Genomic DNA, 7,004 nt, shown 5'->3' with positions numbered 1-7,004 from the left:
CAATATCTCAATTTTGTCTGTAGGTATGTGGTCACATACCTCAATTACCTCACCATCCTCTTTTTCTTCCAGACAGTGAGGATCAGGGTATGGTCTGCCTGAGTCATCTCCTAGTAACATATTAGATCCTAGAAAAATCAAAGCAAGGAAACTGAAACAGACTTATTTCCCAGAGATGGAAGGTCTGAAGGTAATGGAGTTGGCCAAAAGACTCACCCACTCTGTCTCCTAAACTCTTAAGAGTGAGTTTCAAAGACAGGGCAGGCCTGGGAATCCACTGTTCTGCCCTCCTCTGGAGCTACAGGGGAAGACAGGATGGAGTACCTACTTTCCTGTTTATGTTCAAAATCACTAATCCTATTCATGTCTCAGAATTCTGAGTGACAATTAAAATCTTCAGGCTTAAAAATAAATTCTTTATTACCTTCAGGGGCAGTTCTTCTAATAATCAGACCACTTCAGAACTTTCTGTTAGTATAATATTGAGAACAAAACCACTGCCACATCTCCCAGTATGTTTCCTCTCTTGCTGCTTAAGCCAACCTTGAAATAGTGGATTTCCTGAGTGGCTGGGGAAGAAACCACCTAATTGTTTTTCTTACCCTGTTACCTTTTTATCTTTCCACAATAGGATTCCTGTAAGAAAGGAAAGGTAGGGGGGCGCCTGGGTGGCTCAGTCATTAGGCTGAGCCTGCCTTCGGCTCAGGTCATGATCTCAGAATCCCTGCTCAGCGGGAAGCCTGCTTCTCCCTCTCCCACTCCCCTTGCTTGTGCTCCTGCTCTCGCTATCTCTCTCTCTGTCAAATAAATAAATTTAAAAATCTTAAAAAAAAAAAAAAAGAAAAAAGAAAGGGAAGGTAGGAAGAGCAAACTGATATGAAACAAAATGTTAAAGGTAGTATCACGCTAAGTATAAGCAGATCGAAATGAGAAATAAGGAAACACTTGAGTTAAAGTGTTAACACAGAATTTCATGATGATTTTCCATCGCCTAGCGTTCTCCAATTTTAGTCAATAGATGCTCCTGTAGTTTGGGAGCTACAGGAAGCCAACTCTGAGACAGAGTTTAGCATTCAGGGTGTGTCTCAGGGAGTGCCCTTGGGACAAACCCCTGAGGAGGGTAGAGGGAGGAAAGGGACTGGGCAGAGGGAAAGGCTAACAGGGAAGTGGGTCCCCCTCCACAGCCGCACCTAATCCTGTGGGGCGCCCTTGAGCTGAAAGCCCTATCGGAGCTGTCACACGGGTGAGCCAAAATGTCTAGGGCTTTCTACCCCCACCACAGTGGACTGACTTCCTGCAAGCAGCGCTCTGCTGCCAAAGGAGCTGACAGCTAGAGGCTGTCTGCCAAAAGCACTCCACCAGCTGGAGAGGAGTCCTTCCCTGAAGGGCCATCTGAGTGGTGCCTCTCCGCATCCACCACAAATGCATCCACAGGGTGCATCTCGTGCAAATAAGTGACGCTGATTTTAGTAAGTAAGTAAATTTAGTTTAGTTAGTAAACTGTTTTTTACACGCGAGGTCTTCTGACAACTCTCCATAAAACTACAAATCCGACACAGGCCTCTATGTGTCCCTACTACCTTCTTTATTAGTATCTTTTCTTGTGCCTGATACACTAAATAAATATCCTTCTTCCCTTTTGCTTTACTCATTCTACTTTTCTCCCCTCTTTCGTTCTGGAAATTGTCAGAAATCCCTTAGATCTGCTATTTTTTTTTCCCCTGCTGCAACTTGTCCCTTCTTCACACTCTTCCCATGACTATTATATCCAATTAAAGAATTTCAGGCCCCATTTCTCATCCTGGAAAAAAATCAGTTGTGTATGCAGTGACAACACTAATCACGAGTGGAGTGGTTATCATCTTTATTAGAGAATAGATTCTATACTGTGATACATATTAAGGACCCAACTGCTATAAAAGATCATCCCCGTGCAGTTGCCATGGCAGGATTTTCCCACAGCTAGTCCCACCATTAGACTAATGCAGTCATAACCAGAAAGTTTGTTAAAACAGTAATTCTCAGGGCACCTGGGTGGCTCAGTCAGTTAAGTGTCTGCCTTCGGCTCAGGTCATGATCCCAGGGTCCTGGATTAGAGCCCTGCGTTGGGCTCCCTGCTCAGTGGGGAGCCTGCTTCTCCCTCTCCTTCTGCCCCTCTCCCCTGCTCGTGCTCTCTCTCTTTCTGTCTCTCTCTCAAATAAATAAATAAAATCTTAAAAAAAAAAAAAAAAGACAGTAGTTCTCAAAATGTGACCCATGGATCCCTAGGGATTCTCCAAGACCCTTTGGAATGTCTGCAAGGTTGAATCAATATTTATAATGATACTAAAGCAAAATTAGCTTATTTTACTGTGTTAACTTTACACGGATGATGCAAAACTGCTGGTACCTTAGCACTTACTAGGACAGGACACAAAACTGTACTATTAAAAAAACTGTTTACTTAGAAGTCATTGTATTATTCACTGATATGCACAGTAAAAAAAAAAGGAAAGGAAAAGAACAGACAAAAGAAAACAAAAGAGCCAATCTCACTTAAGAATATCACAATGAAGCAATAAAAATTGTGGTTATTATCAAATCTCAACCCTTGATTGAGTACATGTCTGGTTTTTAACAGCTTTACTGAGATATAATTAAAATACATTAAACCATACAAATTTAAAGTATATAATTGGATGAGTTTTGACATATGTTTACACCTCTGAAATGATCGCCACCATCAAGAAAATGAAAATGTCCAGCTTTTACCCCGGGTTATTTAAATTCTGTTATTTAGTTTCCAAATAGTTGAGGATTTCTCTGATATCTTTTTGTTATTGATTTCAAATTTAATTCCGTCCATGGTCAGGGAAGAGACTTGATATGGATGAATCCTTTAAAAATTTTTGAGAATTGTTTTATAGCCCAGAATCTGATCTATCTTAGCAAATTTTTCCTTCTTGACATTAAAAAAATATGTATTTTGCTGTTATTGGGTAGAATGTTCTATAAACATCAACTAGGTAAGGTCATTGATAATGTTCTCCAAATCTTCCAGTTAATAACTGGTTTTCCATCTGTACAGTCTATTGATTACTGAGGGAGTGAGGCTGAAATCTCTGACTAATTGTGGATTTTCCTACTTCTTATAGTTCTATTAATTTTTATATCATGTATTTCTAAGCTTTCTTATTGAGTACATAAATATTTAGAATTGCAATGTCCTTTTGACAAATTGACACCCTTATCATTACAAAACAACCTTCTTTATACTTGGTAATATTCTTTGCTCTGAAATTTACTTTTTTTCTAATATTAATGTAGCCACTCCAACTTCCTTTTGATTAGTGTTAAAATGGTATATCTTTCCCATTCTTTTTACTTTTGAACTATTTTCTTATTTACATATAAAGTAGGTTTCTTGTAGGCAGCGTATAGTGAGGTCCTGCTCTTTTTATCCAATTGGACAATCTCTGGTTTTTAAATGGAGTACTTAGATTATTTATATCTGATGTGATTATTGACATGGTCAAATTTAAATGTACCGCTCTATTGTTTTTTTTCTATTTGTTCCATCTGTTCTTTGGTCATTTTTACCACTTTTTCTGATTTATCTTGGATTAATTTATTACTTTTATTATTTCATTTTATCTCCTTTGTTAGGCTGTCAGCTATACCTCTGTTTTTAGTAGCTGTTTTAGGATTTATAATATATATCTTTAATGTATTACTGTCTACCATCAAGAATTTATTATATCAATGTATATTACATGAATCTTATGGGGCGCCTGGGTGGGTCAGTCAGTTAAGCATCTGACTCTTGATTTCAGTTCAGGTCATGATCTCAGAGTTGTGGGACTGAGCCCCATGCTGGGCTTCCCACTCAGCAGGGTTTGCTTCTCTCCCTCCCTCCCTGCCCCTCCCCCCCATATAAATTTTAAAAAAAAAGAATCTTACAGTAGCATACTTCTATTTCCCTTCTTAGTCTTTGTGCTATTTTACTTACATATTTTATATATATTTTACTTGATTATCTTTGCATTAAACAATTACTTTTCAAAGAAATTGTTAAAATAAGGTCTTTAAAAGTCTTTTTCATTTACCCAGATATTTACCATTTCTGATACGCTTCCTTCCTTTGTATAGATACATAGGTCCATCTGGTATCATTTTCTTTCTGCCTAAAGGACATCCTTTAACATTTCTTGTAGCACAGGTATAGTAGCAATTTTTGTATGCTGAAAAAAATTTATTTTCCCTTCATTTTTGAAAGACATTTTCACTGAGTACAGAATTCTATGGTGACAGCTTTTTTCTTTCAGTACTTCTTTTAATAAAGATTTTATTTATTTATCTTATTTGAGAGAGAGAGAGAGTGCATGAGCGAACGTGAGCAGGGGTAGGGGCAAAAGGAGAGGGTGAAGCAGGCCCTAAGTCTGGCTCCCTGCTCTACAGGGAGTGCCCCTCTTTCAGTACTTTAAAGATAGTTCTCCAATGCCTTCTTGCTTGGTTTCCGAGAAATTGACTGTCATCCTAATCTTTGTTCCTCTGCACGTAATGCAATTCAGTCTGTCTTAAGATTTTCTCTTTATCACAGGGGCGCCTGGGTGGCTCAGTCGTTGGGTATCTGCCTTCTGCTCAGGTCATGATCCCAGGGTCCTGGGATCGAGCCCCGCATCAGGCTGGCTCCCTGCTCGGCGGGAAGCCCGCTTCTCCCTCTCCCACTCCCCCTGCCCGCTTCTCCCTCTCCCACTCCCCCTGCCCGCTTCTCCCTCTCCCACTCCCCCTGCCCGCTTTCTCCCTCTCCCACTCCCCCTGCTTGCGTTCCCTCTCTCGCTGTGTCTCTCTCTGTCAAATAAATAAATAGAATCTTTACAAACAAACAAAAAAATATTTTCTCTTTATCACAATTCTTAAGCAATTTGATTATGATGTGCCTTGGTGGAATTTTATGTTCTCATGCTTGGGGTTCACAGAGTTTCTTGGATCAGTGGGCTTTAAGTTTTCGTTAAATTTGGAAAATATTTAGCTATTACTTCTTCAAGTATTTTTATCTGCCCTCCTCCATTGGAGCCCCACTTATACACATATTAAGTTGTTTCAGGTTTTCCCACAGTTCACCAGGGCTCTGATATTTTTTTCTGTTTTTTTTTCCTTTGTCTATTTCACTTGTATCTATAGTTTCTATTTCTATGTCTGCAAGTTCACTAATTTTTTTATGGTACCTAATCTGTTATTGATTCCATCCGGTTACTTTTCATCCCAGACATTGTTGTTTTCCTTCTCTAGAGGTTTAATTTAGATTTTCTTTACACCCATCCTTAATATGTTCAACCTTTCCTTTACCTTCTTGAACATATGGAATATAGTTATGACAACTGTTTCTAATATCCTTATCTGCTAATTTATCATCTGTGTCATTTCTATTGATCGATTTTTTTCCCCTTCATTATGGCTGTATATTGCCACTTCTTTGCATGCCTGGTAATTTTTTATTAGATATCAGATGTTGTGAATTTTACTTTTTTGGGTGCTGGGCATATTTGTTTTCCTTTAAAGATTTTTAATCTTTGAAACACAGTTGATGTGAAAATAGTTTGATCCTTTGGAGGCTTGCTTTTAATTTTGTTAGGCTGAAGCAGAGCAATTTATATTCCAGGTATAATTTGACCCCTAGCTGAAGCAATACTCTCTGGGCATTTACTTTGCCCCTTGCCTTTTTTTTTTTTAAGATTTTTATTTATTTATTTGACACAGAGAGAGAGAGAGAGAGAGAGAGAGCGCACAAGCAGGAGAAGCGGCAGGCAGAGGGAGAGGGAGAAGCAGACTCTCCGCTGAGCAGGGAGCCTGACATGGGGCTTGATCCCAGGACCGTGGGATCATGACCTGAGCCGAAGGCAGACGCTTAACCGACCGCACCACCCAGGCACCCCTGTCCCTTGCCTCTTGTATGTTGAGATTTTTCCACTTTTTTTTTCCTTTTTCCTTTTTTTTTTTTAGATTTTATTTATTTATTTGAGAGAGAGAGACAGAGAGAGTGAGCACAGAGGGAGAATGAGAGGGAGAAGAAGGCCCCGCGCTGAGAATGGAGCCCAATGCGGGACTCTATCCCAGGATCCTGGGATCATGACCTGAGCCGAAGGCTGACACTTAACCGACTGAGCCACTCCGGTGCCCCTCCACTTTGACTAGTAGAAACACAAAAGATACCTGACCCTATCTGTGCCCTGGAGCTTGTTATGCCTGCTCCTTTTTGTTAGCTCTTTCCTCCACCTTGGTGAATTTCCTCACCTGCACATGTTGATCCATACTCAGATGAAGACTTATGGAGAAACCTTAAATGATCTCTCTCTCCTCCACTCTGTCCTGCAAATTCTAGCCACCTTCCCATGTTCTCAACTCTGTTCTTTCATCTCACAGAGACCACCTGCCTCTGTTGGGATTCCTCCTATCCACACTGCATCCTGGAAACTCCTCAAGATGGCAAATGGGGAAAGCATCTAGCTCATGTCACTTACTTCCCTTCTGCCATCCATCTTTTGTGATACTTGTTTCCCAATATTTGAACATTGTTGTTTGATTTTTTTTTCAAGATGGGATGATAAATCTAGTCTCTGTTACTCCATCTTGACTAGAAGCAGAAGTTGAGAGTATGAATCTTTTTATATTCTGCATGACAAAATAGGAGGTACATGGGTGCCTGGGTGACTCAGTGGGTTGGGCAGATGGGCGTCTGCCTTGAGCTCAGGTCACGATCCCAGGGTCCTGGGATAGAGTCCCACATCGGGCTCCCTGCTCAGGGGGGGAGTCTGCTTCTCCTCTCCCTCTCTCCTCCCCCCTGCTCTGCTCGTGTGCTCTCTCTCTCACTCTTGCTCTCTCTCAAATAAATAAATAAAGTCTTTTTAAAAAATGGGAAGTACAAATAAAGTACTCATCCTGCATACTGAAGGACAACTGTCTCACGGAGAAGTACTCGTACTACTGTTTGAGATGTGTAGTGAACTATCTTCTTTTTTCCTAAG

This window comes from Mirounga angustirostris, unplaced genomic scaffold, assembly GCF_029215605.1.
Source record: "Mirounga angustirostris isolate CCGP_5_RB_7025 unplaced genomic scaffold, mMirAng1.0.hap1 SCAF_10, whole genome shotgun sequence".
Classification (NCBI taxonomy): Eukaryota; Metazoa; Chordata; class Mammalia; order Carnivora; family Phocidae; genus Mirounga; species Mirounga angustirostris.
Note: the sequence above shows the minus strand (reverse complement) of the source record.